The sequence below is a fragment of the Salmo salar genome, unplaced genomic scaffold (genome assembly GCF_905237065.1).
Source record: "Salmo salar unplaced genomic scaffold, Ssal_v3.1, whole genome shotgun sequence".
Classification (NCBI taxonomy): Eukaryota; Metazoa; Chordata; class Actinopteri; order Salmoniformes; family Salmonidae; genus Salmo; species Salmo salar.
The window spans coordinates 60,001-72,500 of record NW_025548250.1 but is presented as its reverse complement, the minus strand read 5'-3'; the positions used below and the strand labels follow the sequence as shown (position 1 = coordinate 72,500).

The 12,500-nt window shown below is 48.3% G+C and overlaps 1 pseudogene; it reads right to left on the bottom strand.

The window, feature by feature from the left end:
- LOC106596547 (E3 ubiquitin-protein ligase SMURF1-like) overlaps positions 1-12,500 on the bottom strand; it is a 61,687-nt pseudogene that overhangs the window by 3,253 nt on the left and 45,934 nt on the right.

Below are 12,500 nucleotides of genomic sequence, written 5' to 3'. Positions count from 1 at the left end.
GGACAGTGAAACAGCATCTCTCTGTCTCAGTATGTGTATACCAGGTATATGATGCTGTCTGGACAGTGAAACAGCATCTCTCTGATGCTGTCTGGACAGTGAAACAGCACCTCTCTGATGCTGTCTGGACAGTGAAACAGCACCTCTCTGTCTCAGTATGTGTAGACCAGTATCTGATGCTGTCTGGACAGTGAAACAGCACCTCTCTGTCTCAGTATGTGTAGACCATGTATCTGATGCTGTCTGGACAGTGAAACAGCACCTCTCTGTCTCAGTATGTGTAGCCCATGTATCTGATGCTGTCTGGACAGTGAAACAGCACCTCTCTGTCTCAGTATGTAGACCAGGTATCTGATGCTGTCTGGACAGTGAAACAGCACCTCTCTGTCTCAGTATGTGTAGACCAGCTATCTGATGCTGTGTGGACAGTGAAACAGCATCTATCTGATGCTGTCTGGACAGTGAAACAGCACCTCTCTGTCTCAGTATGTGTAGACCATGTATCTGATGCTGTCTGGACAGTGAAACAGCTCCTCTCTGTCTCAGTATGTGTAGCCCAGGTATCTGATGCTGTCTGGACAGTGAAACAGCACCTCTCTGTCTCAGTATGTGTAGACCAGGTATCTGATGCTGTCTGGACAGTGAAACAGCACCTCTCTGATGCTGTCTGGACAGTGAAACAGCACCTCTCTGTCTCAGTATGTGTAGACCAGGTATCTGATGCTGTCTGGACAGTGAAACAGCACCTCTCTGTCTCAGTATGTGTAGACCAGGTATCTGATGCTGTGTGGACAGTGAAACAGCATCTATCTGATGCTGTCTGGACAGTGAAACAGCACCTCTCTGTCTCAGTATGTGTAGCCCAGGTATCTGATGCTGTCTGGACAGTGAAACAGCGCCTCTGTCTCAGTATGTGTAGCCCAGGTATCTGATGCTGTCTGGACAGTGAAACAGCGCCCCCTCTGTCTCAGTATGTGTAGACCAGGTATCTGATGCTGTCTGGACAGTGAAACAGCACCTCTCTGTCTCAGTATGTGTAGCCCAGGTATCTGATGCTGTCTGGACAGTGAAACAGCGCCCCCTCTGTCTCAGTATGTGTAGACCAGGTATCTGATGCTGTCTGGACAGTGAAACAGCATCTATCTGATGCTGTCTGACAGTACAGCATCTATCTTGTCTGGACAGTGAAACAGCGCCCCCTCTGTCTCAGTATGTGTAGACCAGGTATCTGATGCTGTGTGGACAGTGAAACAGCGCCCCCTCTGTCTCAGTATGTGTAGCCCAGGTATCTGATGCTGTCTGGACAGTGAAACAGCGCCCCCTCTGTCTCAGTATGTGTAGACCAGGTATCTGATGCTGTGTGGTCAGAAAGGGTACTGCATGTCCTACTCTCTGATGGATGGGTTTCTTCCTCTGGTGAGATGGTTTCAGCAAAGAGGAGAATCCGTGGGCAGTGTGTGTGTGTGTGTGTGTGTGTGTGTGTGTGTGTGTAGTGTGTGTGTGTGTGTGTGTGTGTGTGTCTGTGTGTGTGTGTGTGTAGTGTGTGTGTGTGTGTGTGTGTGTGTGTGTGTGTGTGTGTGTAGTGTGTGTGTGTGTGTGTGTGTGTGTGTGTGTGTGTGTCTGTGTGTGTGTGTGTCTGTGTGTGTGTGTGTGTGTGTGTGTGTAGTGTGTGTGTGTGTGTGTAGTGTGTGTGTGTGTGTGTGTAGTGTGTGTAGTGTGTGTGTGTGTGGTCTTACCATGTGTGTGCCTTGGGCAGGTTGTCTGTGTTGGCCTCTATCAGATGGATGGTAAACAGCCTTGGGCCTGCTGAACCTGTAGAACCTTACACACACACATTCTAGTTATCACTGTTCTAGAACACACACACACACACATTCTAGTTATCACTGTTCTAGAACACACACACACATTCTAGTTATCACTGTTCTAGAACACACACACACACATTCTAGTTATCACTGTTCTAGAACACACACACACACATTCTAGTTATCACTGTTCTAGAACACACACACACATTCTAGTTATCACTGTTCTAGAACACACACACACATTCTAGTTATCACTGTTCTAGAACACACACACACATTCTAGTTATCACTGTTCTAGAACACACACACACATTCTAGTTATCACTGTTCTAGAACACACACACACACATTCTAGTTATCACTGTTCTAGAACACACACACACATTCTAGTTATCACTGTTCTAGAACACACACACACATTCTAGTTATCACTGTTCTAGAACACACACACACATTCTAGTTATCACTGTTCTAGAACACACACACACACATTCTAGTTATCACTGTTCTAGAACACACACACACATTCTAGTTATCACTGTTCTAGAACACACACACACATTCTAGTTATCACTGTTCTAGAACACACACACACATTCTAGTTATCACTGTTCTAGAACACACACACACATTCTAGTTATCACTGTTCTAGAACACACACACACATTCTAGTTATCACTGTTCTAGAACACACACACACATTCTAGTTATCACTGTTCTAGAACACACACACACATTCTAGTTATCACTGTTCTAGAACACACACACACACATTCTAGTTATCACTGTTCTAGAACACACACACACATTCTAGTTATCACTGTTCTAGAACACACACACACATTCTAGTTATCACTGTTCTAGAACACACACACACATTCTAGTTATCACTGTTCTAGAACACACACACACATTCTAGTTATCACTGTTCTAGAACACACACACACATTCTAGTTATCACTGTTCTAGAACACACACACACACATTCTAGTTATCACTGTTCTAGAACACACACACACATTCTAGTTATCACTGTTCTAGAACACCAACACATTCTAGTTATCACTGTTCTAGAACACACACACATTCTAGTTTAGCTGTTCTAGAACCTTGTAGTTATCACTGTTCTAGAACACATTCTAGTTATCACTGTTCTAGAACACACACACACATTCTAGTTATAGCTGTTCTGGAACCTTGTAGTTATCTCTGTTCTCTGTTCATAGTGCAGGATGCGGGGTGTGTGTGCGACCCACCCTGTAGTGCCTTGAATCCCTGTAGTGGAACTCTGGTAGAACCAGTAACAAACTGCAGTAGTCGTCCTCTCCTCTCCTCAGTGAAGCTCTCCACAGCCTCCCAGAACCAGCAAACCACATTACTGTCCACAGCACAGTGCTTCAAACGGGTGTTAGACTTCCAATCTGCTAGATCGATCTTCCCCAGGCCCCCGATTATCAGCTAGAGGGAGACAGGAAGACAGGAAGACAGGCCCCCGATTATTAACTAGAGAGAGACAGGAAGACAGGCCTCCCATTATACACTAGAGAGAGAGACAGGAAGACAGGAAGACAGGAAGACAGGAAGACAGGCCCCCGATTATTAACTAGAGAGAGACAGGAAGACAGGAAGACAGGCCTCCCATTATACACTAGAGAGAGACAGGAAGACAGGAAGACAGGCCTCCCATTATACACTAGAGAGAGACAGGAAGACAGGAAGACAGGCCCCCGATTATTAACTAGAGAGAGACAGGAAGACAGGAAGACAGGCCTCCCATTATACACTAGAGAGAGACAGGAAGACAGGAAGACAGGAAGACAGGCAGACAGACAAGACAGACAGACAGACAGACAGACAGACAGACAGGTATAACAGACAAGACAGACAGACAGACAGACAGACAGACAGACAGACAGACAGACAGACAGACAGACAGACAGACAGACAGACAGACCAGACAGACAGACAGGTACCTCCAGCTCCTTGTGGTCAAACGGTTTGAGGAGGTGCTGAGGAATCAGCTGACTGAATCCTTTCTGCAGAGCTAAGAACTGAGCCTCGATGCCCCTCATGAACCTCCAGTTCACGTAGAGCTTCACGTACTCCTTCTTGTTGTCCTCGGTTACCGGGACGTTCTGGCCGTCGGGTTTCAGCTCGTGCTGAAGGAACTTCCCGAAGGCACTGTGTTCCACGCAGAACGTATGATCTAGAACCGACGAGATGTCGTTCTCCCTGCGCACACACACACACACACACAGAGATAACGTTGTAATACCCAGAAATGAAGAGACACTACTGTAATTACTAGTGTGTGGTACTCACAGTATCCAGACCAGACTCTAGTCTAGTCCAGGGTCAGTAAAGCTAGTGTGTGGTACTCACAGTATCCAGACCAGACTCTAGTCTAGTCCAGGGTCAGTAAAGCTAGCGTGTGGTACTCACAGTATCCAGACCAGACTCTAGTCTAGTCCAGGGTCAGTAAAGCTAGTGTGTGGTACTCACAGTATCCAGACCAGACTCTAGTCTAGTCCAGGATCAGTAAAGCTAGTGTCATGTGTGGTACTCACAGTATCCAGACCAGACTCTAGTCTAGTCCAGGATCAGTAAAGCTAGCGTGTGGTACTCACAGTATCCAGACCAGACTCTAGTGTAGTCCAGGATCAGTAAAGCTAGTGTTTCTAGTTGTGGTACTCACAGTATCCAGACCAGACTCGTCTAGTCCAGGATCAGTAAAACAAGCGTGTGGTACTCACAGTATCCAGACCAGACTCTTGTCTAGTCCAGGGTCAGTAAAACAAGTGTGTGGTACTCACAGTATCCAGACCAGACTCTTGTCTAGTCCAGGGTCAGTAAAGCTAGTGTAATTCTGTGTGGTACTCACAGTATCCAGACCAGACTCTTGTCTAGTCCAGGGTCAGTAAAGCTAGTGTGTGGTACTCACAGTATCCAGACCAGACTCTTGTCTAGTCCAGGATCAGTAAAGCTAGCGTGTGGTACTCACAGTATCCAGACCAGACTCTTGTGTGGTCCAGGATCAGTGAAGCTAGTGTAATTAATTGTGTGTGGTACTCACAGTATCCAGACCAGACTCGTCTAGTCCAGGGTCAGTAAAACAAGTGTGTGGTACTCACAGTATCCAGACCAGACTCGTCTAGTCCAGGGTCAGTAAAACAAGTGTGTGGTACTCACAGTATCCAGACCAGACTCTTGTCTAGTCCAGGGTCAGTAAAACTAGCGTGTGGTACTCACAGTATCCAGACCAGACTCTTGTCTAGTCCAGGGTCAGTAAAGCTAGTGTAATTCTAGTGTGTGGTACTCACAGTATCCAGACCAGACTCTTGTCTAGTCCAGGGTCAGTAAAGCTAGTGCGTGGTACTCACAGTATCCAGACCAGACTCTTGTGTAGTCCCGGGTCAGTAAAGCTAGTGTAATGGTGTGGTACTCACAGTATCCAGACCAGACTCTTGTCTAGTCCAGGGTCAGTAAAGCTATACTAGTGTGTGGTACTCACAGTATCCAGACCAGACTCTTGTCTAGTCCAGGCTCAGTAATGCTAGTGTAATTACTAGTGTGTGGTACTCACAGTATCCAGACCAGACTCGTGTGTAGTTCAGGATCAGTAAATCTAGTGTAATTACTAGTGTGTGGTACTCACAGTATCCAGACCAGACTCGTGTGTAGTTCAGGATCAGTAAAGCTAGTGTGTGGTACTCACAGTATCCAGACCAGACTCTTGTCTAGTCCAGGGTCAGTAAATCTAGTGTAATTACTTGGTGTGACTAGTGTGTGGCACTCACAGTATCCAGACCAGACTCTTGTCTAGTCCAGGGTCATTAAACCTAGTGTGTGGTACTCACAGTATCCAGACCACACTCTTGTCTAGTCCAGGATCAGTAAAGCTAGTGTGTGGTACTCACAGTATCCAGACCAGACTCTTGTGTAGTTCAGGATCAGCAAAGCTAGTGTAATTACTAGTGTGTGGTACTCACAGTATCCAGACCAGACTCTTGTCTAGTCCAGGGTCAGTAAAGCCAGTGTGTGGTACTCACAGTATCCAGACCAGACTCTTGTCTAGTCCAGGGTCAGTAAAGCTAGCATGTGGTACTCACAGTATCCAGACCAGACTCTTGTCTAGTCCAGAGTCAGTAAAGCTGGTGTGTGGTACTCACAGTATCCAGACCAGACTCTTGTCTAGTCCAGGGTCAGTAAAGCTAGTGTAATTACTAGTGTGTGGTACTCACAGTATCCAGACCAGACTCTTGTCTAGTCCAGGATCAGTAAAGCTAGCGTGTGGTACTCACAGTATCCAGACCAGAGTCTTGTCTAGTCCTGGGTCAGTAAAGCTAGCGTGTGGTACTCACAGTATCCAGACCAGACTCTTGTGTAGTCCAGGGTCAGTAAAGCTAGTGTGTGGTACTCACAGTATCCAGACCAGAGTGCGTGGTACTCACAGTATCCAGACCAGACTCTCGTCTAGTCCAGGGTCAGTAAAGCTAGTGCGTGGTACTCACAGTATCCAGACCAGACTCTTGTCTAGTCCAGGATCAGTAAAGCTAGTGTAATTACTAGTGTGTGGTACTCACAGTATCCAGACCAGACTCTTGTCTAGTCCACGATCAGTAAAGCTAGCGTGTGGTACTCACAGTATCCAGACCAGACTCTTGTCTAGTCCAGGATTAGTAAAGCTAGCGCGTGGTACTCACAGTATCCAGACCAGACTCTTGTCTAGTCGAGGATCAGTAAAGCTAGCGTGTGGTACTCACAGTATCCAGACCAGACTCTTGTCTAGTCCAGGATCAGTAAAGCTAGTGCGTGGTACTCACAGTATCCAGACCAGACTCTTGTCTAGTCCAGGATCAGTAAAGCTAGTGCGTGGTACTCACAGTATGCAGACCAGACTCTTGTGTAGTCCAGGATCAGTAAAGCTAGCGTGTGGTACTCACAGTGTCCAGACCAGACTCTTGTGTAGTTCCGGATCAGTAAAGCTAGCGCGTGGTACTCACAGTATCCAGACCAGACTCTTGTCTAGTCCAGGATCAGTAAACCTAGCGTGTGGTACTCACAATATCCAGACCAGACTCTTGTCTAGTCCAGGGTCAGTAAAGTTAGCGCGTGGTACTCACAGTATCCAGACCAGACTCTTGTGTAGTTCCTGATCAGTAAACCTAGTGTGTGGTACTCACAGTATCCAGACCAGACTCTAGTCTAGTCCAGGGTCAGTAAAGCTAGTGCGTGGTACTCACAGTATCCAGACCAGACTCTTGTGTAGTTCCGGATCAGTAAACCTAGCGTGTGGTACTCACATTATCCAGACCAGACTCTTGTCTAGTCCAGGATCAGTAAACCTAGCGTGTGGTACTCACAGTATCCAGACCAGACTCTTGTGTAGTTCCGGATCAGTAAAGCTAGCGTGTGGTACTCACAGTATCCAGACCAGACTCTTTTCTAGTCCAGGGTCAGTAAAGCTAGCGCGTGGTACTCACAGTATCCAGACCAGACTCTAGTCTAGTCCAGGATCAGTAAAGCTAGCGCGTGGTACTCACAGTATCCAGACCAGACTCTTCTGTAGTTCCGGATCAGTAAAGCTAGCGTGTGGTACTCACAGTATCCAGACCAGACTCTTGTCTAGTCCAGGGTCAGTAAAGCTAGCGCGTGGTACTCACAGTATCCAGACCAGACTCTTGTGTAGTTCCGGATCAGTAAAGCTAGTGTAATTACTAGCGTGTGGTACTCACAGTATCCAGACCAGACTCTTGTGTAGTTCCGGATCAGTAAAGCTAGCGCGTGGTACTCACAGTATCCAGACCAGACTCTTGTGTAGTTCCGGATCAGTAAAGCTAGTGTGTGGTACTCACAGTATCCAGACCAGACTCTTGTCTAGTCCAGGGTCAGCAAAGCTAGTGTAATTACTAGTGTGTGGTACTCACAGTATCCAGACTCTTGTCTAGTCCAGGGTCAGTAAAGCTAGTGTAATTACTAGTGTGTGGTACTCACAGTATCCAGACCAGACTCTTGTGTAGTTCCGGATCAGTAAAGCTAGCGCGTGGTACTCACAGTATCCAGACCAGACTCTAGTCTAGTCCAGGATCAGTAAACCTAGCGTGTGGTACTCACAGTATCCAGACCAGACTCTTGTCTAGTCCAGGGTCAGTAAACCTAGCGTGTGGTACTCACAGTATCCAGACCAGACTCTTGTCTAGTCCAGGGTCAGTAAAGCTAGTGTGTGGTACTCACAGTATCCAGACCAGACTCTAGTCTAGTCCAGGATCAGTAAAGCTAGCGCGTGGTACTCACAGTATCCAGACCAGACTCTTGTGTAGTTCCGGATCAGTAAAGCTAGCGTGTGGTACTCACAGTATCCAGACCAGACTCTTGTCTAGTCCAGGGTCAGTAAAGCTAGCGCGTGGTACTCACAGTATCCAGACCAGACTCTTGTCTAGTCCAGGGTCAGTAAAGCTAGCGCGTGGTACTCACAGTATCCAGACCAGACTCTTGTCTAGTCCAGGGTCAGTAAAGCTAGCGTGTGGTACTCACAGTATCCAGACCAGACTCTTGTGTAGTTCAGGATCAGTAAAGCTAGCGCGTGGTACTCACAGTATCCAGACCAGACTCTTGTGTAGTCCAGGATCAGTAAAGCTAGCGCGTGGTACTCACAGTATCCAGACCAGACTCTTGTCTAGTCCCGGGTCAGTAAAGCTAGCGCGTGGTACTCACAGTATCCAGACCAGACTCTTGTGTAGTCCCGGGTCAGTAAACCTAGCTCGTGGTACTCACAGTATCCAGACCAGACTCTAGTCTAGTCCAGGGTCAGTAAAGCTAGCGTGTGGTACTCACAGTATCCAGACCAGACTCTTGTCTAGTCCAGGGTCAGTAAACCTAGCTCGTGGTACTCACAGTATCCAGACCAGACTCTAGTCTAGTCCAGGATCAGTAAAGCTAGCGCGTGGTACTCACAGTATCCAGACCAGACTCTTGTGTAGTTCCGGATCAGTAAAGCTAGTGTAATTACTAGCGTGTGGTACTCACAGTATCCAGACCAGACTCTAGTCTAGTCCAGGGTCAGTAAAGCTAGCGTGTGGTACTCACAGTATCCAGACCAGACTCTTGTCTAGTCCAGGATCAGTAAAGCTAGCGCGTGGTACTCACAGTATCCAGACCAGACTCTTGTCTAGTCCAGGATCAGTAAAGCTAGCGCGTGGTACTCACAGTATCCAGACCAGACTCTTGTGTAGTTCCGGATCAGTAAAGCTAGCGTGTGGTACTCACAGTATCCAGACCAGACTCTTGTCTAGTCCAGGATCAGTAAAGCTAGGCGCTTGGTACTCACAGTATCCAGACCACACTCTTGTCTAGTCCAGGATCAGTAAAGCTAGCGCGTGGTACTCACAGTATCCAGACCAGACTCTTGTGTAGTTCCGGATCAGTAAAGCTAGCGTGTGGTACTCACAGTATCCAGACCAGACTCTTGTCTAGTCCAGGGTCAGTAAAGCTAGCGCGTGGTACTCACAGTATCCAGACCAGACTCTTGTGTAGTTCCGGATCAGTGGTCTCCAGGTCTTGCAGCGTTATAGGCTTCCCCAGCAGCTGCTTGTAGAAGGGCAGGGTGAAGCCGCCGTTGATGTAGTGGCTATGGAACACCGCCAGGCCCATCACACGACCCACAAAGTGGAAATACGACAGGTGGTCCTATATACACACACACACCACCATCGTCATCAGTACTCACAGGGGTGATCTGTAGTGTGCGTGTGTGTACTCACAGGGTTGATCTGTAGTGTGTGTGTACTCACAGGGTTGATCTGTAGTGTGTGTTACTCACAGGGTTGATCTGTAATGTGTGTGTGTACTCACAGGGTTGATCTGTAGTGTGTGTGTGTACTCACAAGGTTGATCTGTAATATGTGTGTACTCACAGGGTTGATCTGTAGTGTGTGTATGCACAGGGTTGATCTGTAGTGTGTGTATGCACAGGGTTGATCTGTAATGTGTGTGTATTCACAGGGTTGATAGAGGAGTCAGGGTTGATCTGTAGTGTGTGTACTCACAGGGTTGATCTGTAGTGTGTGTACTCACAGGGTTGATAGAGGAGTCAGGGTTGATCTGTAGTGTGTGTACTCACAGGGTTGATAGAGGAGCCAGGGTTGATCTGTAGTGTGTGTACTCACAGGGTTGATAGAGGAGTCAGGGTGGATCTGTAGTGTGTGTACTCACAGGGTTGATAGAGGAGTCAGGGTTGATCTGTAGTGTGTGTACTCACAGGGTTGATAGAGGAGTCAGGGTTGATCTGTAGTGTGTAAATGTTGTCTGTTGAGTACTGGAACAGGCCGTAGTACGGGTTCAACATCTCATGGCACAGCAGGTACAGCCACTCCCTGTATAACCACAATACAACGTTATTACGTTATTACAACGCTATTACAATGTTACCACAGCAGGTACAGCCACTCCCTGTATAACCACAATACAACGTTATTACAACGTTACCACAGCAGGTACAGCCACTCCCTGTATAACCACAATACAATGTTATTACAACGTTATTACAACGTTACCACAGCAGGTACAGCCACTCCCTGTATAACCACAATACAACGTTATTACTTTGCTTTCAACGCTCGCAGTACAGCCACTCCCTGTATAACCACAATACAAGTTATTACAACGTTATTACAACGTTACCACAGCAGGTACAGCCACTACCTGAATAACCACAATACAACGTTATTACAACGTTACCACAGCAGGTACAGCCACTCCCTGTATAACCACAATACAACGTTATTACAACGCTATTACAACGTTACCACAGCAGGTACAGCCACTCCCTGTATAACCACAATACAACATTATTACAATGTTATGACAATACAGGGGATTCCCATGGCCCCCAGCTAACTGGTTAACCAACGTGGTAGCCAGGGGATTCCCCCCAGCTAACTGGTTAACCAACGTGGTAGCCAGGGGATTCCCAGCCCCAGCTAACTGGTTAACCAACGTGGTAGACAGGGGATTCCCCCAGCTAACTGGTTAACCAACGTGGTAGCCAGGGGATTCCCCCCCAGCTAATTGGTTAACCAACGTGGTAGCCAGGGGATTCCCCCAGCTAACTGGTTAACCAACGTGGTAGCCAGGGGATTCCCCCCAGCTAACTGGTTAACCAACGTGGTAGCCAGGGGATTCCCCCCAGCTAACTGGTTAACCAACGTGGTAGCCAGGGGATTCCCCCCAGCTAACTGGTTAACCAACGTGGTAGCCAGGGGATTCCCATGGCCCCCAGCTAACTGGTTAACCAACGTGGTAGACAGGGGATTCCCATGGCCCACTGCTAACTGGTTAACCAACGTGGTAGACAGGAGATTCCCCCCAGCTAACTGGTTAACCAACGTGGTAGCCAGGGGATTCCCATGGCCCCCAGCTAACTGGTTAACCAACGTGGTAGCCAGGGGATTCCCCCCAGCTAACTGGTTAACCAACGTGGTAGCCAGGGGATTCCCCCCAGCTAACTGGTTAACCAACGTGGTAGCCAGGGGATTCCCATGGCCCCCAGCTAACTGGTTAACCAACGTGGTAGACAGGGGATTCCCCCATCTAACTGGTTAACCAACGTGGTAGCCAGGGATTCCCCCAGCTAACTGGTTAACCAACGTGGTAGCCAGGGGATTCCCCCCAGCTAACTGGTTAACCAACGTGGTAGCCAGGGGATTCCCCCCAGCTAACTGGTTAACCAACGTGGTAGCCAGGGGATTCCCATGGCCCCCAGCTAACTGGTTAACCAACGTGGTAGCCAGGGGATTCCCCCAGCTAACTGGTTAACCAACGTGGTAGCCAGGGGATTCCCCCCAGCTAACTGGTTAACCAACGTGGTAGCCAGGGGATTCCCATGGCCCCCAGCTAACTGGTTAACCAACGTGGTAGCCAGGGGATTCCCATGGCCCCCAGCTAACTGGTTAACCAACGTGGTAGCCAGGGGATTCCCCCCAGCTAACTGGTTAACCAACGTGGTAGCCAGGGGATTCCCCCCAGCTAACTGGTTAACCAACGTGGTAGCCAGGGGATTCCCCCCAGCTAACTGGTTAACCAACGTGGTAGACAGGGGATTCCCATGGCCCCCAGCTAACTGGTTAACCAACGTGGTAGCCAGGGGATTCCCCCCAGCTAACTGGTTAACCAACGTGGTAGCCAGAGGATTCCCGGCCCCCAGCTAACTGGTTAACCAACGCGGTAGACAGGGGATTCCCATGGCCCCCAGCTAACTGGTTAACCAACGTGGTAGCCAGGGGATTCCCCCCAGCTAACTGGTTAACCAACGTGGTAGCCAGGGGATTCCCATGGCCCCCAGCTAACTGGTTAACCAACGTGGTAGACAGGGGATTCCCCCCAGCTAACTGGTTAACCAACGTGGTAGCCAGGGGATTCCCATGGCCCCCAGCTAACTGGTTAACCAACGTGGTAGCCAGGGGATTCCCCCCAGCTAACTGGTTAACCAACGTGGTAGCCAGGGGATTCCCCCCAGCTAACTGGTTAACCAACGTGGTAGCCAGGGGATTCCCCCCAGCTAACTGGTTAACCAACGTGGTAGCCAGGGGATTCCCCCCAGCTAACTGGTTAACCAACGTGGTAGACAGGAGATTCCCATGGCCCCCAGCTGTATATTATAGTATATAGTATATATTATTGTATATAATATAG